The 21731-nt window shown below is 40.1% G+C and overlaps 2 non-coding genes across 2 annotated transcripts; both read right to left on the minus strand.

Moving 5' to 3' along the window:
• Window positions 1–13954: 13954 nt before the first annotated feature.
• On the minus strand, window positions 13955–14062 carry LOC130964621 (small nucleolar RNA R71). Its single transcript, XR_009080709.1, has one exon. It is a non-coding gene; the product is annotated as a small nucleolar RNA R71 (small nucleolar RNA).
• Window positions 14063–20315: 6253 nt separating this feature from the next.
• Window positions 20316–20423, minus strand: LOC130964782 (small nucleolar RNA R71). The gene has a single exon (XR_009080856.1). It is a non-coding gene; the product is annotated as a small nucleolar RNA R71 (small nucleolar RNA).
• Window positions 20424–21731: the final 1308 nt, after the last annotated feature.

Here is a 21731-nt window from a genome sequence, read left to right on the forward strand (position 1 = left end):
ATCTCTCTTATTTTGTCCAGATGGAAGTAGATAACTTTCCCTCTGACCATGGTTCTGTAAGTATGGAAAGCAGTTCCAGTCATTCTCTGCTTATCTGTCAGCCACAGATTTGAGTAGAATTTCTGAACCATATTTCTTCCAACCTTTATCTCAGGATTGGTTAGAACTTCCCATCCTCTATTTCGAATTTGCTTTTGGATCCCCAGATATTCATCTTCTTTTAGATCGAATTTGACTTCCGGGATCACTGATCTCAGACCCATTATTTTGTGATAATGGTCTTCATGTTCTTTGGTTAAGAACTTCTCTTGATTCCAAAGACTCTTTGGATTATTTTCTTTCTTGCCTCTTGAATTGGTTTGTTTTCCCTTAGGAGCCATGTGATGATTCTTAGCCTAGTGATCACGGAAAAAGCACACCAAACTTAGAGGTTTGCTTGCCCTCAAGCAAAAAAAAAGAAAGAAGGGAGAGAGGAGGAGAGCAAATTCGAATGGTGAGGAGCAAGGGATGGCCGAACATGTATTTATAAGGGAAGGGGAGAGATTTCAAAAATTTTGAAGGAAATTTGAGAAGATATGGAAAGAATTTGAGAGATATTGGAGTTTTTGAAGAAGATTTGGGAAGGATTTGAGAGAGATTTGAAGAATGATTTTAATTTTTGAAAATTTGAAGGTGAATGATGAAAGTTTGAAATGTGTTTATGTAGAAAATTTTGGATCAAAACAAGAAAGTTTGAAAAAATTTTAGTTAGAAAGCAAAATCTCTATTTCCCACCTTTCTGGCGTTAAACGCCCAGAATGGTATTCATTCTGGCGTTTAACGCCCACTTGTTGGCCATTGTGGGCGTTTAACGCCCAGCCAGGTACCTTGGCTGGCGTTAAACGCCAGAATTCCCTTTATCACTGGGCATTTTGCTAAACGCCCAAGATGCTGCACACCTGGCGTTAAACGCCCAGAATGGTGCCCATTCTGGCGTTTAACGCCCAAAGTACCCCTTACTGGCGTTTTTTCGCCAGCAAGCTCTTTTTCTCTGCTTTTTGCACTGAATCCTTCTGTAACTCTGTGAATTCCTTCAATTTTGATAATTGTCCTTTGAGAATAAGTATCAAACTTTGATTAAACAAAACAGATAACTTGCTAATGACTGGGTTGCCTCCCAGCAAGCGCTTCTTTAATGTCTTTAGCTGGACCTTTACTGAGAATCATTCAAGCCTCAATTTTGAGCATTCCTGCTCAAAATTGCTTTCAAGATAATGCTTGATCCTCTGTCCATTAACAATGAACTTTTTGTCAGAATCAGTATCCTGAAGTTCAACATATCAATATGGTGATACTCCTGTAATCACATACGGACCCCTCCAGCGGGATTTAAGTTTTCCTGGGAACAGTCTGAGCCTAGAGTTGAAGAGCAAAACTTTTTGTCCTGGCTCAAAGACTCTGGATGACAACTTCTTGTCATGCCACTTCTTTGCCTATTCCTTATAAATTTTTGCATTTTCAAAGGCACTGAGTCTGAATTCATCTAGCTCATTTAGCTGGAGCAATCTTTTCTCACCAGCTAACTTAGCATCCAGGTTTAGGAATCTTGTTGCCCAGTAGGCTTTATGTTCCAGTTCCACGGGCAGATGACAGGCCTTCCCATACACAAGTTGGTATGGAGAGGTTCCTATTGGAGTCTTGAATGCTGTTCTGTATGCCCACAGAGCATCATCCAAGCTCTTTGCCCAATCCTTTCTACGGGCAATTACAGTCCGTTCTAGGATTCTTTTTAGCTCTCTGTTAGAGACTTCAGCTTGCCCATTTGTCTGTGGATGATATGGGGTTGCCACTTTGTGGCTAATTCTATATCAGACCATAGCAGAGTAAAGCTGTTTATTGCAAAAATGAGTACCCCCATCACTGATTAGGACTCTGGGAACACCAAATCTGCTGAAGATGTGTTTCTGGAGGAATTTCGGCATGGTCTTAGTATCATTAGTGGGTGTAGCAATTGCTTCTACCCACTTAGATACATAGTTCACTGCCACCAGAATGTAAGTGTTTGAGTATGATGGTGGGAACGGACCCATGAAGTCAATCCCCCATACATCAAACAATTCAATCTCTAAGATCCCTTGTTGAGGCATGGTGTATCCGTGAGGCAAGTTACCAGCTCTTTGGCAACTGTCACAGTTACGCACAAACTCTCGGGCATCTTTATAGAGAGTAGGCCAGTAGAAGCCACATTGGAGGACCTTAGTGGCTGTTCGCTCACTTCCAAAATGTCCCCCATACTGTGATCCATGGCAGTGCCATAAGATCCTTTGTGCTTCCTCTCTGGGTACACATCTGCGGATCATTCCGTCTGCACATCTCTTAAAGAGATATGGCTCATCCCATAGGTAGTACTTGGCATCTGAAATTAATTTCTTTCTTTGCACCCTACTGTACTCCTGGGATATGAACCTCACAGCTTTATAATTTGCAATATCTGCAAACCATGAAGCTTCCTGAATGGCAAAGAGTTGCTCATCTAAGAAAGTCTCAGAGATCTCAGTAGAAGGGAGGGACGCCCCAGCTACTGGCTCTATTCGGGACAGATGATCAGCTACTTGGTTCTCTGTCCCTTTTCTGTCTCTTATTTCTATATCAAACTCTTACAGAAGCAACACCCATCTTATAAGCCTGGGTTTTGAATCCTGCTTTGTGAGAAGATATTTAAGAGCAGCATGGTCAGTGTACACAATCACCTTTGATCCTACTAGGTAGGATCTAAATTTGTCAATGGCATAGACCACTGCAAGTAACTTTTTCTCTGTGGTTGTGTAATTCTTCTGTGCATTATTTAGAACACGGCTTGCATAATAAATGACGTGCAGAAGCTTGTTATGCCTCTGTCCCAACACTGTACCAATGGCATGATCACTGGCATCACACATTACTTCGAATGGTAATGTCCAGTCTGGTGTAGAGATGACTGGTGCTGTGACCAGCTTGGCTTTCAGGGTCTCAAATGCCTACAGACACTGTGTGTCAAACACAAATGGTGTGTCAGCAGCTAGCAGGTTGCTCAGAGGTTTTGCAATTTTCGAAAAATCCTTTATAAACCTTCTGTGGAAACATGCATGCCCTAGAAAGCTTCTGATTGCCTTAACATTGGCAGGTGGTGGTAATTTTTCAATTACCTCTACCTTTGCCTTATCCACCTCTATTCCCTTGCATGAAATTTTGTGCCCAAGGACAATTCCTTCAGTCACCATAAAGTGACATTTTTCCCAGTTTAAAACCAGATTAGTCTCTTGGCATCTTTTCAAGACAAGTGCAAGGTGGTTAAGACAGGAGCTGAATGAGTCTCCAACCACTGAGAAGTCATCCATGAAGACTTCCAGGAATTTCTTCACCATATCAGAGAAGATGGATAGCATGCATCACTGAAAGGTTGCAGGAGCATTACACAGACCAAAAGGCATCCTCCTGTAGGCAAACACGCCAGATGGGCAAGTAAATGCTGTTTTCTCTTGGTCTTGAGGATCTACTGCAATTTGGTTGTAACCTGAATAGCCATCCAAAAAGCAGTAATAATCATGACCAGCTAGTCTTTCTAGCATTTGGTCTATGAATGGTAAAGGAAAATGATCCTTTCTGGTGGCTGTATTGAGCCTTCTATAGTCAATACACATACGCCACCCTGTGACTGTTCTTGTAGGAACCAGTTTATTTTTTTCATTATGAACTACTGTCATGCCTCCCTTCTTGGGGACAACTTGGACAGGGCTCACCCAGGGGCTATCAGAAATAGGATAAATAATCCCAGCCTCTAGTAATTTAGTGACCTCTTTCTGCACCACCTCCTTCATGGCTGGATTTAGCCGCCTTTGTGGTTGGACCACTAGTTTGGCATTATCCTCCAACAGTATCTTGTGCATGCATCTTGCTGGGCTAATGCCCTTAAGATCACTTATGGACCACCCAAGAGCTGTCTTGTGTGTCCTTAGCACTTGAATCAGCGCTTCCTCTTCCTGTGAATTTAAAGCAGAGCTTATGATCACTGGAAAAGTGTCACCCTCTCCCAGAAATGCATATTTCAGGGATGGTGGTAGTGGTTTGAGCTCAGGTTTGGGAGGCTTATCCTCCTCCTGAGGAATTTTCAAAAAATTTTTTTGTTTCCTCTGGCTCTTCCTGATCAGGCTGAACATCCTTGAAGATGTCCTCTAGCTCTGATTCTAGGCTTTCAGTCATATTGATCTCTTCCACCAAAGAGTCAATAATGTCAGCGCCCATGCAGTCAATTGGTGTGTCTGGATGCTGCATAGCTTTTACAGCATTCAACTTGAACTCATCCTCATTGACTCTCAGGGTTACTTCCCCTTTTTGTACATCAATGAGAGTTCGTCCAGTTGCTAGGAAAGGTCTTCCTAGAATGAGAGTTGCACTCTTGTGCTCCTCCATTTCCAGCACCACAAAGTCAGTTGGAAAGGCGAATGGCCCAACCTTGACAATCATGTCCTCAATTATGCCTGATGGATATTTAATGGAGCCATCAGCAAGTTGGAGGCATATCCGGGTTGGTTTGACTTCTTCAGTCAACCCAAGCTTTCTGATAGTGGATGCAAGTATTAGATTGATACTTGCTCCAAGGTCACACACGGCTGTCTTGGTGCAAGCACCTTCTAATGTGCATGGTATCATAAAGCTTCCCGGATCTTGAAGCTTTTCTGGTAAGCTTTTCAGAATGACTGCACTGCATTCTTAAGTGAGAAACACTTTTTTAGTTTCTCTCCAATCTTTCTTATGACTTAAGATCTCTTTCATGAACTTAGCATAAGAAGGTATTTGCTCAAGTGCCTCTGCAAACGGAATCTTTATTTCAAGAGTCCTTAGATAGTCTGCAAAGCGGGCAAATTGCTCATCCTGTTCCGCTTGGCGGAGTTTCTGAGGATAAGGCATCTTGGCTTTGTATTCTCAACCTTAGTCGCTGCAGGTTTATTCCTCACAGAGGTGGTTGAAGAAGCCTTTTTAGAGGGGTTACTATCAGCACTCTCAGGTGTCTGATTCCCCATTGGCGTTTGAACGCCCAGATTGGATGAGGAATGGGCGTTTAACGCCAACTTTTCCCCCTTTTCTGGCGTTTGAACGCCAGAACTGGGCAGGGAATGGGCGTTTAACGCCAGCTTTCCCCCCTTTTCTGGCGTTTGGACGCCAAGATTATCCCTCTCTGGGCTCTTACTGTCCTCAGAGGGATTTTGGACAGTGGCTTGGTCATCCTCTGTCAATTGTTCCTTTATTGGCTTTTTGCTACTTTGAGCAATGTTATTCAATGTCTTCCCACTCCTCAGTTGAACTGCTTGGCATTCTTCTGTTATCTGTTTAGATAATTGCTGTTTTGCCTGATTCAACTGTGATTCTATGTTCTTGTTAGCAATTTTAGTTTCTTGGAGCATCTCTTTAAATTCTGCTAATTGTTTTGTCATCAGGTGTAATTGCTGATTAAGCTCAACCATCTGTTCTAGAGGATTAGGCTCAGTGGCTACTGCCATAACTTCTTCTTTTGTAGAGAACTCATTGCTAGAGTACAAATGTTGATTTCTAGCAACAGTATCTATAAGCTCCTGAGCCTCTTCAATGGTCTTCCTCATATGTATAGATCCACCAGCTGAGTGGTCTAGAGACATCTGAGCTTTTTCTGTAAGCCCATAGTAAAAGATGTCTAACTGTACCCACTCTGAGAACATTTCAGAGGGGCATTTTCTTAGCATACCTCTATATCTCTCCTAGGCATTATAAAGGGATTCATTATCCTCTTGTTTAAAGCCTTGGATGTCCAGCCTTAGCTGTGTCATCCTTTTTGGAGGGTAAAATTGATTCAGGAATTTGTCTGACAACTGTTTCCATGTCTTTATGCTTGCTGTAGGTTGGTTATTTAACCACCTCTTAGCTTGATCTTTTACAGCAAATGGAAACAGTAATAGTCTGTAGACATCCTGATCCACCTCTTTATCACGTACTGTGTCAGCAATTTGTAGAAATTGTGCCAGAAACTCAGTAGGTTCTTCCTGTGGAAGACCAGAATACTGACAATTTTGCTGCACCATGATAATGAGTTGAGGATTTAGCTCAAAGCTGCTTGCTTTAATGGGATGTATACAAATGCTACTCCCATATGCAGCTGTAATGGGGTTAGCATATGACCCCAGAGTCCTTCTGGACTGTTCAATTCCACTTAGGTCCACAAGTAAAGCAAAATATATTTTTTTTAAAAGCAACCGAAAATAATAAAATAAAATGGAAAATAAAATAAAAAATTCGAAAACCAAAAGAGAATAAAATCAAAGCAAATTGAAAACTAAATTAATTAATTAATTAAAAAGATGATTTTGAAAACCTTTGACTAAATTAATGTAGAATTTCGAAAATTATGAGTAAAACAAGGAAAAGGTATTTTTTGATTTTTGAATTTTAATGAGGGAAGAGAAAAACAACAAGATGACACTAAACTTAAAAATTTTGAATCAAAACAAAGAGAACAAACAAGAAAACTTTGAATGTCACCAAGAACACTTTGAAGTTCAAGATGAACACCAAACTTAAAATTTTTAGCAAACCCAACACTAATTTTCTAAAAAAGAAAAAAATTAAAGGGAAACACAAAGAGGACACCAGACTTAAAATATAAAACTAGACTCAACTAAAAGACTCTAAACCAACAAAAATAAAACAGCCCTAATCTAAGCAACAAGATAGACCGTCAGTTGTCCAAACTCGAACAATCCCCGGCAACGGCGTCAAAAACTTGGTGCACGAAATTACAATCACACTTTTGCAATTCCGCACAACTAACCAGCAAGTGCACTGGGTCATCCAAGTAATACCTTACATGAGTAAGGGTCGATCCCACGGAGATTGTCGGCTTGAAGCAAGCTATGGCTATCTTGTAACTCTTAGTCAGGATATCAATAATTATCAGGTTTGATTGTAAAAAGTAAAAGAACATGAACTAAGTACTTGTTTTGCAGTAATGGAGAACAGGTTGAGGTTTTGGAGATGCTCTATCTTTTGAATCTCTGCTTTCCTACTGTCTTCTTCTTCATGCACGCAAGGCTCCTTCCATGGCAAGCTGTATGTAGGGTTTCACCGTTGTCAATGGCTACCTCCCATCCTCTCAGTGAAAATGTTCAACGCACTCTGTCACAGCACGGCTAATCATCTGTTGGTTCTCAATCAGGTTGGAATAGAATCCAGTGATCCTTTTGCGTCTGTCACTAACGCCCAGCCTTTAGGAGTTTGAAGCTCGTCACAGTCATTCAATCATTGAATCCTACTCAGAATACCACAGACAAGGTTTAGACCTTCCGGATTCTCTTGAATGCCGCCATCAATTCTAGCTTATACCACGAAGATTCCGATTAAAGAATCCAAGAGATATCCACTCAATCTAAGGTAGAACGGAAGTGGTTGTCAAGCACACGTTCATAGGTGAGAATGATGATGAGTGTCACGGATCATCACATTCATCAAGTTTAGGAGCAAGTGATATCTTGGAATAGAAACAAGTGTGATTGAATGAAAAACAGTAGTAATTGCATTAATCCATCGAGACACAGCAGAGCTCTTCATCCCCAACCATGGGGTTTAGAGACTCATGCCGTAGAAGATACAATCAAAAACGTGTAATGTGTCATGAGGTACAGATACAATGTCAAAAGATCCTATTAATAGTGAACTAGTAACCTAGGGTATACAGAAATGAGTAAATGACGTAAAAATCCACTTCCCGGGTCCACTTGGTGTGTGCTTGGGCTGAGCATTGAAGCTTCCATGTGTAGAGACTTTTTCTAGAGTTAAACACCAGCTTTTATGCCAGTTTGGGCGTTTAACTCCAATTTTTGTGCCAGTTCCAGCGTTAAACGCTGGGAATTCTGAAGCTGATTTGCAACGCCAATTTGGGTCATCAAATCTTGAGCAAAGTATGGACTATTATACATTTCTGGAAAGCTCAGGATGTCTACTTTCCAACGCCGTTGAGAGCGCGCCAATTGGGCTTCTATAGCTCCAGAAAATCCACTTCGAGTGCAGAGAGGTCAGAATCCAACAGCATCTGCAGTCCTTTTCAGCCTCTAAATCAGATTTTTGCTCAGATCCCTCAATTTCAGCCAGAAAATACCTGAAATCACAGAAAAACACACAAACTCATAGTAAAGTCCAAAAAAGTGAATTTTAAATAAAAACTAATAAAAAATGTAATAAAAACTACTAAAATCTACTAATTACATACTAAAAACAATTCCAAAAAGCGTATAAATTATCCGCGCATCAGTAGACGCAATGGCTTGCCACCACTTGCTCCAGGTTGTGACTCGATACTCTATTGACCCTACGATGTAAGGGTGACTGGACACTTATAAATTCCCGGGAATGGTACCCTCATATATATATATATATATATATATATATATATATATATATATATGAGGAAAATCTATGCATAGACTCATGGGGATGCGCGTCGGGAGACTGTCCAATGGTTTAGCAAACCGGACTTGTTGGGTTGGCTGTATAACCAACAGATGAGCTTATTAGCTATAGGATATGCATGAATCATATGCATTTGTATGCTTTGCTTGGGTTTGAATTTGTTTTGGTTTGCCTAATTATTAAACTGTTCTTAACTGCTACCTGAACTATTTGCTGTAACTGCTACCTAAACCTGTACTTTCTTTGTCTGTTTTGCCTGTGTTTGTGCTGGTGTGCTACTTTTGAGAATGAGCTTTGGTGCTGAATTGATGATTGAGTTGATTGATTGCGTGGTTAGTTTCTGATTAAGATTTTCTTATAAAAAAAGAAAGGTTTTGGATTTCTGAAAGATTAAATATTGTTTCTTTGAAAAGGTTTTGAATGATTAGCTACTGGTTTTTAAGAGATTCGTAAGGCTATGATAATCACTAAGCTTGAAAATAGTTTTCTTATTAAATATCTTCTTATGACAATTCTGAAACTCCGTGGTGAGACCGTGTGGTTAGGTTCTCACCGCATATAGCTTTACCTTTTCAGGAATCGGGTGAAGGAGCATTATGAAGAGTTATACTGCGTTTTGGTTTATATAATATTGTATTAATTAGATAATTTTTCTTCCCTCGTTTTTGTTATTACAATTTTATAAGAGGGATAGGAGTTGTATGTTTTATATGTATATTACATTATAAGCTATTATGTAAGAAGTCTTGTATATGAATCTATGCCTGTTTGTTTTTTTTAAGGTAAAGTATTTATTTCCAGTTTTCAAAAAAAATCAGCGATACGGTGTCGAGTCATAGGCTCCTATTTTAATATTAAGTATATAAAGTAGTCGTAATACTTCTTGCTATCAGAGTGGCGCAGCCGGAAGCGTGACATTCTGGTAGTGAGGGTGTTACATCAACCACCAAAATTCAGCAACTAGATTTCATTCCAAGCTTCCATTTAAGCTTCCAACATATCCAATTGCCTCATATCACATATATACATACACCTAACACATTTATCACAAATACATACCCAAAATTCAATACCCAAAACACTTAATCAATGAATTAGCTAGGGTTCTAGGATTCTCACCTTACATAAGCACCAAAGAAGCAAGATTGAACATTCTCCTCAAGCTAATTTGAGCCTAAACACCAGAATTAAACAATTTTCAACATAATTGCTCATAAATTTCGAAATTGGGAAGGAAGAAATTGGAACACAAGTGGTTTCCTTACCTAATTATTGACTGGGCTTTGTAGATCTTGACGCTGCGGTCCCGTGGCCACAAACGGTCGGCAATCGAAGCTCGGAGCGAGAAGTTATATGAGATTGAAGTGAATTCAAGGGTTTTAAAAGCCTTCCTCACCTTCCCTTGTGTTCTTCAGCGTGGAGCAGCTTTGAATGATGAAGAATGAGCTGAGCTCATCTTGTTTTATGAGTTGGTTGGGCCCACGGTTTCGGTTTGGGCCTGATCTAACCGGTTCGGTCCGTTTGGGCCAATCTTGGGCCAAATTCTTTGAAATTAGTGTCAAAATTCTTGTTTTAATTAGCTCTATCCTATTAAACTATAAAATTCACATTTTTAATTTCTTTTATTAAAAATTAATTTATTGATTAAGTATTCACTAATTTTACGGGGTTTACATTTAAGTGTGGGAGAATTGATGAGTCCATATTTGATGATAAGTTTTGGCTTGAATTGGACAGATTTCATCCCATAAACTCACACTTAACCACTGATGAGCGGATAATTTGTACGCTTTTTGGCATTGTTTTTAGTATGTTTTTAGTATCTTTTAGTTAGTTTTTATTATATTTTTATTAGTTTTTAGTTAAAAATCACTTTTCTGGACTTTACTATGAGTTTGTGTGTTTTTCTGTGATTTCAGGTATTTTCTGGCTGAAATTGAGGGATCTGAGCAAAAATCTGATCCAGAGACTCAAAAGGACTGCAGATGCTGTTGGATTCTGACCTCCCTGCACTCGAAGTGGATTTTCTGGAGCTACAGAAGCCCAATTGGCGCGCTCTTAACGACGTTGGAAAGTAGACATCCTGGACTTTCCAGCAATATATGATAGTCCATACTTTGCCCAAGATTTGATGGCCCAAACCGGCGTTCAAAGTCACCTCAAGAAATTCCAGCGTTAAACGCCGGAACTGGCACCTAAATGGGAGTTAAATGCCCAAACTGGCATAAAAGCTGGCGTTTAACTCCAAGAAGAGTCTCTACACGAAAATGCTTCATTGCTCAGCCCAAGCACACACCAAGTGGGCCCGGAAGTGGATTTTTATGTCATTTACTCATCTCTGTACACCCTAGGCTACTAGTTTTCTATAAGTAGGACCTTTTACTATTGTATTTTCATCTTTGGATTATTTTTAGATCCTTTGATCATCTTTGGACATCTAGTTCTTAGATCACTGGGAGGCTGGCCATTCGGCCATGCCTAGACCTTGTTCTTATGTATTTTCAACGGTGGAGTTTCTACACACCATAGATTAAGGTGTGGAGCTCTGCTGTACCTCGAGTATTAATGCAATTACTATTGTTCTTCTATTCAATTCCGCTTGTTCTTGTTCCAAGATATCATCTGTTCTTCAACTTGATGAATGTGATGATCCGTGACACTCATCATCATTCTCACTTATGAACAAAGTGACTGACAACCACTCTTGTTCTACAAGCATATGAGGCTTAGTGAATATCTCTTGGATTCCTAATACACGATGCATGGTTGATCGCCTGACAACCGAGTGCTCGCCTGACAAACGAGCCAGCCATTCCGTGAGATCAGAGTCTTCGTGGTATAGGCGAGAACTGATGGCGGCATTCAAGAGAATCCGGAAGGTCTAACCTTGTCTGTGGTATTCTGAGTAGGATTCAATGATTGAATGACTGTGACGTGCTTCAAACTCCTAGCAGGCGGGGCGTTAGTGACAGATGCAAAAGAATCGATGGATTTTATTCCGGCCTGACCGAGAACCGACAGCTGATTAGCCATATGCTGTGACAGAGCATGGGAACATTTTCACTGAGAGGATGGGAGGTAGCCACTGACAACGGTGAAACCCTACATGAGCTTGCCATGGAAAGGAGTAAGAAGGATTGGATGAAGACTGTAGGAAAGCAGAGAGACGGAAGGGAAGGCATCTTCATACGCTTGTCTGAAGCTCTCACCAATGATATACATAAGTATCTCTATCTTTATCTTTATGCTTTATTCGTTTATCACTATACCCAATTGAGTCTGCTTGACTGAGATTTACAAGGTGACCATAGCTTGCTTCATAGCAACAATCTCCGTGGGATCGACCCTTACTCGCGTAAGGTTTATTACTTGGACGACCCAGTGCACTTGCTGGTTAGTTGTGCGAAGTTGTGTTTATGCCATGGTATTGAGCACCAAGTTTTTGGACTCATTACCGGGGATTGTTCTTGAGCTGTGAAAAGTATTGATCACAATTTTGTGCACCAAGTTTTTGGCACCGTTGCCGGGGATTGTTTGTGTATGGACAACTGACGGTTCATCTTGTTGCTTAGATTAGGTATTTTTCTTCAGAGTTCTTGAGAATGAATTCTAGTGTTTCATGATGATCTGTTGAAATCTGGCTGGCTGAGAAGCCATGTCTAATTTCATTGGACCGAGGTTTCAACTGATCATCACAATAGCTTGTTGATCTCTATCAATCTTGCTATTGGAGCAATGATCTGCTAAGGCTTGGCTGGCCATTGGCCATGTCTAGTGTTTTGGACCGAAGCTTTCTTTGAAAGCTTGGCTGGCTGTGAAGCCATGTCTAATTCCTGGACCGGAGTCTTAGACTAGCATTGCAATGATTCCTGGAAATTCAAATTGAGAATTCTGAAACCTTTATTTTCTGTTTTCATAATTTTCGAAAAAAAAGCACAAAAAATTTAGAAAATCATAAAAACCAAAAATATTTTATGTTTCTTGTTTGAGTCTAGTGTCTAATCTTAAGTTTGGTGTCTTGCATGCCTTGTTTATTTGATCTTGGTTCTATTTTCAAGTCAATAGTACAGGGAACTGAAGATTCAGAACATGCGGCAGAGGAATTACACAGAAAAAGCTAGGCGTTCAAAACGCCCAGTGAAGAAGGACAGACTGGCGTTTAAACGCCAGCCAGGGTACCTGGTTGGGCATTTAACGCCCAAAGAGGTAGCATTTTGGGCGTTAAATGCCAGAATGGATACCATTCTGGGCGTTTAACGCCAGGATGGCACAAGGGGGAAGATTTCGTTTTCAAAATCAATTTTTTTTCAAGTTTTCAAAGTTTTTCAAAATCAAATCTTTTTCAAATCATATCTTTTCAATCAAATGTTTTCAAAATCAATTTCTTTCCTTTTTCAAAGATACTTACTAACAATTAATGATTTGATTGAACATCTCAAAGTTGTTGCCTTTTCTGTTGAGAAAGGTTTAAATGTTTGAATCATATCTTTTCTTGTTAGGCAAGTCATTAATTTTTAAAATCAAATCTTTTTTTAAAAATTGTTTTCAAATCATATCTTTTAAAATTGTTTTCAAATCAAATCTTTTCAATCATATCTTCTTACCCACATCTTTTTCAAAATAAGTTTTCAATCAAATCTTTTTAACTTCTAATTTCAAAATCTTTTTTTCAAAAATCACTTGATTTCTTTCTCACTTTTATTTTCGAAAATCAATTAAGTGTTTTTTTTCAAGATGTTTTCAAAATCTTTTTAATTGAATTTTTGAAAATCTTCTTCCTCTCTTCCCACATCCTTCTATTTATGGAGTACTACTCCTTCTTAATGCACAATTCGAACTCTATCTAATCAAGTTCGAATTCTTCTACCTTCTTTTTTCTATTTTTCTTTTCCTCTGACACCTCAAGGAATCTCTATACTGTGACATAGAGGATTCCACATTTTCTTGTTCTCTTCTCTTTCATATGAGCAGGAGCATAGACAAAGGCATTCTTGTTGAAGCTGACCCTGAACCTGAAAGGACCTTGAAGCGAAAGCTAAGAGAAGCTAAGGCACAACTCTCTGTTGAGGACCTGACCGAATTCTTCAAAGAAGAAGACATGGCAGCCGAAAACAACAACAATGCCAACAATGCAAGGAAGGTGCTGGGTGACTTTACTGCACCTACTCCTGACTTCTATGGGAGAAGCATCTCTATCCCTGCCATTGGAGCAAACAACTTTGAGCTTAAGCCTCAATTAGTTTCTCTAATACAACAGAATTGCAAGTCCCATGGACTTCCAATGGAAGATCCTCATCAGTTTTTAGCTGAGTTCTTGCAAATCTGTGACACAGTCAAGACTAATGGGGTTGACCCTGAGGTCTACAGACTGATGCTATTCCCTTTTGCTGTAAGAGACAGAGCTAGGACTTGGTTGGACTCACAACCTAAAGAAAGTCTAGACTCATGGGAAAAGCTAGTCAATGCCTTCTTGGCAAAGTTCTTTCCACCTCAAAAATTGAGTAAGCTTAGAGTGGAAGTCCAAACCTTCAGACAGAAGGATGGAGAATCCCTCTATGAAGCTTGGGAAAGATACAAACAATTAATCAGAAAGTGTCCCTCAGACATGCTTTCTGAATGGAGCATCATAGGTATTTTCTATGATGGTCTCTCTGAACTATCCAAGATGTCTTTGGATAGCTCTGCTGGAGGATCTCTTCATCTGAAGAAGACGCCTACAGAAGCTCAAGAGCTAATTGAAATGGTTGCAAATAACCAATTCATGTACACTTCTGAAAGAAATCCTGTGAACAATAGGACTAGTCAGAAGAAAGGAGTTCTTGAGATTGACACTCTGAATGCCATATTGGCTCAGAACAAGATATTGACTCAGCAAGTCAATTTGATTTCTCAAAGTCTGTCTGGAATGCAAAATGCACCAAGCAGTACTAAGGATGCTTCATCTGAAGAAGAAGCTTATGATCCTGAGAATCCCTCAATGGAAGAGGTGAATTACCTAGGAGAACCCTATGGAAACACCTATAATTCTTCATGGAGAAATCACCCAAATTTTTCATGGAAGAATCAAGAGAGACCTCAACAAGGTTTCAACAACAACAATGGTGGAAGAAACAGGTTTAGCAATAGCAAACCTTTTCCATCATCTTCTCAGCAACAGACAGAAAACTCTAAGCAGAACCCCTCTGACTTAGCAACCATGGTCTCTGATCTAATCAAAACCACTCAAAGTTTCATGACTGAAACAAGGTCTTCCATTAGGAATTTGGAAGCACAAGTGGGACAGCTGAGCAAGAAAGTTACTGAACTCCCTCCTAGTACTCTCCCGAGTAATACAGAAGAAAATCCAAAAGGAGAGTGCAAGGCCATCAACATGGCCGAATTTGGAGAGGAGGGAGAGGAAGTGGACGCCACTGAGGAAGGCCTCAATGGGCGTGCACTGACCTCCAATGCGTTCCCCAATGAGGAACTATGGGAATCCGAGGCTCAAAATGAGACCATAGAGATTCCATTGGACTTACTTCTGCCTTTCATGAGCTCTGATGAGTGTTCCTCCTCTGAAGAGGATGAGTATGTCACTGAAGAGCAAGTTGCTAAATACCTTGGAGCAATCATGAAGCTAAATGACAAGTTATTTGGAAATGAGACTTGGGAGACTGAACCTCCTTTGCTCACCAAAGAACTGGATGACTTGTCTAGGCAGAAATTACCTCAAAAGAGACAAGATCCTGGGAAGTTTTCCATACCTTGTACCATAGGCACCATGACCTTCAAGAAGGCTCTGTGTGACTTAGGGTCAAGTGTGAACCTCATGCCTCTCTCTGTAATGGAGAAGCTAGGGATCTTTGAGGTACAAGCTGCAAGAATCTCACTGGAGATGGCAGACAACTCAAGAAAACAAGCTCATGGACTTGTAGAGAATGTTCTGGTAAAAGTTGAAGACCATTACATCCCTACTGATTTCATAGTCCTAGAGACTGGGAAGTGCATGGATGAATCCATCATCCTTGGCAGACCCTTCCTAGCTACAGCAAAGGCTGTGATTGATGTTGATGGAGGTGAACTGATCATTCAAATAAATAAAAAATCCTATGTGTTTAAGGCTCAAGGATATCCCTCTGTCATCATGGAGAAGAAGCATGAAGAGCTTCTCTCAATTCAGAGTCAAACAGAGCCCCCACAGTCAAACTCTAAGTTTGGTGTTGGGAGGCCACAACCAAACTCTAAGTTTGGTGTTGAACCCCCACATTCAAACTCTAAGTTTGGTGTTGGGAGGTTCCAACATTGCTCTGAGTATCTGTGAGGCTCCATGAGAGCCCTCTGTCAAGCTACTGACATTAAAGAAGCGCTTGTTGGGAGGCAACCCAATGATTATATTTTATCTATTTCTTTTGTTATTTTATGATTTTTGTAGGTTGATGATCATAAGAAGTCACAAAATCCATTAAAAAAGCAAAAACAGAATGAAAAACAGGAAGAAAAACAGCACACCCTGGAGGAAGAATTCACTGGCGTTTAAACGCCAGTGAGGCTAGCAGTTGGGCGTTTAACGCCCAGTCTGGCACCATTCTGGGCGTTTAACGCCAGAAAGGGGCACCAGACTGGCGTTAAACGCCAGAAAAGGGCAAGAACCTGGCGTTAAACGCCAGGAATGGGCACCAGCCCGGCGTTTAACGCCAGAAATGGCTCAAAACGTGATTTTTGATGCCATTTGGTGCAGGGATGACTTTTCCTTGACACCACAGGATCTGTGGACCCCACAGGATCCCCACCAACCCCACCACTCTCTCTCTCTTCTTCACCTCATTACCTCTTCCCCAAAACCCCTTCACCTATCAAATCCCATCTTTCTCTTCACCACTCACATCCATCCTTCATAAAACCCCACCAACCTCACCCTTCAAATTCAAACCACTTTCCCTCCCAAACCCACCCAATATGGCCGAACCCCATCTCCCCTCTCTCCTATAAATACCCTTCTTCACTCCTTCATTTTCACAAAACCTAAACACCACTTCCCCCCTCCTTGGCCGAATACATAAGCCATCTCCTTCTCCCTCATTTCTTCTTCTTCTACTCTCCTCTTTCTTCTTTTGCTCGAGGACGAGCAAACCTTTTAAGTTTGGTGTGGTAAAAGCATTGCTTTTTGTTTTTTCATAATCATTTATGGCATCCAAGGCCGGAGAAACCTCTAGAAAGAGGAAAGGGAAGGCAAAAGCTTCCACCTCCGAGTCATGGGAGATGGATAGATTCATCTCAAGGGTGCATCAAGACCACTTCTATGAAGTTGTGGCCTTGAAGAAGGTGATCCCCGAGGTCTCCTTTTCACTCAAAAAGGGTGAATATCCGGAGATCCGCCATGAGATCCGAAGAAGGCATGGATCACCAAGAACCATGATCAAAGTGTGAACCCGGATCCAAAGAATTATCTTACTATGGTTCGGGGGAAATACTTGGATTTTAGTCCGGAAAATGTAAGGTTAGCATTCAACTTGCCCATGATGCAAGGAGATGAACATCCTTACACTAGAAGGGTCAACTTTAATCAAAGGTTGGACCAAGTCCTCACAGTCATATGTGAAGAGGGCGCACAATGGAAGAGAGATTCAAGAGGCAAGCCGGTTCAATTGAGAAGGCATGACCTCAAGCCCATGGCTAGAGGATGGTTGGAGTTCATCCAACGCTCAATCATTCCTACTAGCAACCGGTCTGAAGTTACTCTAGACCGGGCCATCATGATTCATAGCATCATGATTGGAGAAGAAGTGGAAGTTCATGAGGTTATAGCCCAAGAACTCTATAAAGTGGCGGACAAGTCTTCCACCTTGGCAAGGCTAGCCTTTCCTCATCTCATTTGTCATCTCTGTTATTCAGTTGGAGTTGACATAGAAGGAGATATCCCCATTGTGGTTCATGAATGTTGGCTCTTGAAAGAATGATGAAAAAGGAGACATGTTACTGAGGATCTGAAAAATCATAAAAATGATTCTTGAAGCAAGAAAAAGCAGTGAACACAAAAAAAAAGAAAAAAAAAGAGAAGCAGAAAGCAAACGAAAAAAAAAGAAAAGAGAAAGAGAAAGAAAGAAATAAAGTTGTGATCCAAGGCAATAAGAGTGTGCTTAAGAACCCTGGACACCTCTAATTGGGGACTTTAGCAAAGCTGAGTCACAATCTGAAAAGGTTCACCCAATTATGTGTCTGTGGCATGTATGTATCCGGTGGTAATACTGGAAGACAGAGTGCTTTGGGCCACAGCCAAGACTCAATAAAGTAGCTGTGTTCAAGAATCATCATACTTAACTAGGAGAATCAATAACACTATCTGAATAACACTATCTGGATTCTGAGTTCCTAAAGAAGCCATCATTCTGATCCCAAAGGATAAAGTGAGATGCCAAAACTATTCAGAGGCAAAAGCTGAAAGCCCGCTCATCTAAATACTACTGATCTTCATAGATATTTTTAGAGTTCATTGCATATTCTCTTCTTTTTTATCTTATTTGATCTTTAGTTGCTTGGGGACAAGCAACAATTTAAGTTTGGTGTTGTGATGAGCGGATAATTTGTACGCTTTTTGGCATTGTTTTTAGTATGTTTTTAGTATGATTTAGTTAGTTCTTAGTATATTTTTATTAGTTTTTTAGTTAAAATTCACTTTTCTGGACTTTACTATGAGTTTGTGTGTTTTTCTGTGATTTCAGGTATTTTCTGGCTGAAATTGAGGGACTTGAGCAAAAATCTGATTCAGAGACTGAAAAGGACTGCAGATGCTGTTGGATTCTGACCTCCCTGCACTCGAAGTGGATTTTCTAGAGCTACAGAAGCCCAATTGGCGCGCTCTCAACGGCGTTGGAAAGTAGACATCCTGGGCTTTCCAGCAATATATGATAGTCCATACTTTGCCCAAGATTTGATGGCCCAAACCGGCGTTCAAAGTCACCTACAGAAATTCCAGCGTTAAACGCCGGAACTGGCACCTAATTGGGAGTTAAACGCCCAAACTGGCATAAAAGCTGGCTGTGAAGCCATGTCTAATTCCTGGACCGAAGTCTTAGACTAGCATTGCACTGATTCCTGGAATTCTCATCAAGAATTTTGATAGCTTTTTCCACTTAATTTTTGAAAAACACAAAAAAAAATTAGAAAGACATAAAAACCAAAAAATACTTCTTGCTTGAGTCTAGTGTCTCATCTTAAGTTTGGTGTCAATTGCATGCATTCATTCATGTGTCTTAAAGATCTTCAAGTAATTCTTGATGATTTCTTACTCTGATCTTTGAATTCTTTTGACTTGAGTGTTTATATGTCTCATATAGTGTCAGTAGTATACAAACTGCAAAGTTTGGTGTCTTGCATGCATTGTTATTTGATTCTTGTTGCATTTTGATTATTAAAAATCCAAAAATATTTTTAATTGGTGTCTTTTCAAGTCAATAATACAAAGAATTGAAGATTCAGAACATACTGTAGAGGAATTATACAGAAAAAGCTGGGCATTCGAAAATGCCCAGTGAAGAAGGCAGACTGGCGTTTAAACGCCAGCCAGGGTACCTGGTTGGGCGTTTAACGCCCAAAAAGGGTGCATTTTGGGCGTTAAACGCCCAGAATGGTATCCATTCTGGGCGTTTAACGCCAGGATGGTGCTAGGGGGAAGATTTCATTTTCAAATCAATTTTTTTAAGTTTTTCAAAATCAAATCTTTTTCAAATCATATCTTTTCAATCAAATGTTTTCAAAATTAATTTCTTTCCTTTTTCAAAGATACTTACTAACAATTAATGATTTGATTGAACATTTTTTGCCCTTTCTGTTGAGGAAGGTTTTATGTTTGAATCATATCTTTTCTTGTTAGGCAAGTCATCAATTTTTAAAATCAAATCTTTTCAAATTGTTTTCAAATCATATCTTTTAAAATTGTTTTCAAATCATATCTTTTCAATCAAATGTTTTTAAAACCAATCATATCTTCTTAACTACATCTTTTTCAAAATAGTTTTCAATCAAATCTTTCTAACTTCTAATTTCAAATCCTTTTTCAAAAATCACTTGATTTCTTTTCCACTTTTATTTTCGAAAATCAATTAGTGTTTTTCAAAAATGTTTTCAAAATATTCTAATTAATTTTCGAAAAATTACTTCCCTCCTTCTCACATCCTTCTATTTATGGAGTACCACTCCTTCTCAATGCACAATTCGAACCTTATCTAAGTAAAGTTCGAATTCTTCTTCTCCTTCTTTACTATTCTCTTTTCCTCTGACACCTCAAGGAATCTCTATACTGTGACATAGAGGATTCCACATTTTCTTGTTCTCTTCTCTTTCATATGAGCAGGAGCAGAGACAAAGGCATTCTTGTTGAAGCTGACCCTGAACCCGAAAGGACCTTGAAGAGAAAGCTAAGAGAAGCCAAAGCACAACTCTCTTTAGAGGACCTGACCGAATTCTTCAAAGAAGAAGAAGACATGGCAGCCGAAAACAACAATAATGAAAACAATGCAAGGAAGGTGCTAGGTGACTTTACTGCACCTACTCCTGATTTTTATGGGAGAAGCATCTCTATCCCTGCCATTGGAGCAAACAACTTTGAGCTTAAGCCTCAATTAGTTTCTCTAATGCAACAGAATTGCAAGTTCAATGGACTTCCAATGGAAGATCCTCATCAGTTTTTAGCTGAGTTCTTGCAAATCTGTGACACAGTCAAGACTAATGGGGTTGACCCTGAGGTCTACAGACTGATGCTATTCCCTTTTGCTGTAAGAGACAGAGCTAGAATATGGTTGGACTCTCAACCTAAAGAAAGCCTGGACTCTTGGGAAAAGCTAGTCAATGCCTTCTTGGCAAAGTTCTTTCCACCACAAAGATGGAGTAAGCTTAGAGTGGAAGTCCAAACCTTCAGACAGAAGGATGGAGAATCCCTCTATGAAGCTTGGGAAAGATACAAACAATTAATCAGAAAATGTCCTTCTGACATGCTTTCTGAATGGAGCATCATAGGTATTTTCTATGATGGTCTCTCTGAACTATCCAAGATGTCTTTGGATAGCTCTGCTGGAGGATCTCTTCATCTGAAGAAGACGCCTACAGAGGCTCAAGAGCTAATTGAGATGGTTGCAAATAACCAATTCATGTACACTTCTGAAAGGAATCCTGTGAACAATGGGACTAGTCAGAAGAAAGGAGTTCTTGAGATTGACACTCTGAACGCCATTTTGGCTCAGAATAAAATATTGACTCAACAAGTCAATTTGATTTCTCAAAGTCTGTCTGGAATGCAAAATGCACCAAGCAGTACTAAGGAGGCTTCATCTGAGGAAGAAGCTTATGATCCTGAGAACCCTTCAATGGAAGAGGTGAATTACCTAGGAGAACCCTATGGTAACACCTATAATTCTTCATGGAGAAATCACCCAAATCTCTCATGGAAGAATCAGAGAGACCTCAACAAGGTTTCAATAATAATGGTGGAAGAAACAGGTTTAACAATGGCAACCTTTTCCATCATCTTCTCAGCAACAGACAGAGAATCCTAAGCAGAACCCCTCTGACTTAGCAACCATGGTCTCTGATCTAATTAAAACCACTCAAAGTTTCATGAATGAAACAAGGTCCTCCATTAGAAATTTGGAAGGACAAGTGGGACAGCTGAGCAAGAAAGTTACTGAACTCCCTCCAAGTACTCTCCCAAGCAACACAGAAGAAAATCCAAAAGGAGAGTGCAAAGCCATAAACATGGCCGAATTTGGAGAGAATGGAGAGGCAGTGAACGCCACTGAGGAAGACCTCAATGGGCGTGCACTAGCCTCCAATGAGTTCCCCAATGAGGAACCATGGGAATCTGAGGCTCAAAATGAGACCATAGAGATTCCATTGGACTTACTTCTGCCTTTCATGAGCTCTGATGAGTATTCTTCCTCTGAAGAGGATGAGTATGTCACTGAAGAGCAAGTTGCTAAATACCTTGGAGCAATCATGAAGCTAAATGACAAGTTATTTGGAAATGAGACTTGGGAGGATGAACCCCCTTTGCTCACCAAAGAACTAGATGACTTGTCTAGGCAGAAATTACCTCAAAAGAAACAAGATCCTGGGAAGTTTTCAATACCTTGTACCATAGGCACCATGACCTTCAAGAAGGCTCTGTGTGACTTAGGATCAAGTGTAAACCTCATGCCTCTCTCTGTAATGGAGAAGCTAGGGATCTTTGAGGTACAAGCTGCAAAAATCTCACTAGAGATGGCAGACAACTCAAGAAAACAAGCTCATGGGCTTGTAGAGAATGTTTT

The sequence above is a fragment of the Arachis stenosperma genome, chromosome 2 (assembly GCF_014773155.1).
Source record: "Arachis stenosperma cultivar V10309 chromosome 2, arast.V10309.gnm1.PFL2, whole genome shotgun sequence".
NCBI lineage: Eukaryota > Viridiplantae > Streptophyta > Magnoliopsida > Fabales > Fabaceae > Arachis > Arachis stenosperma.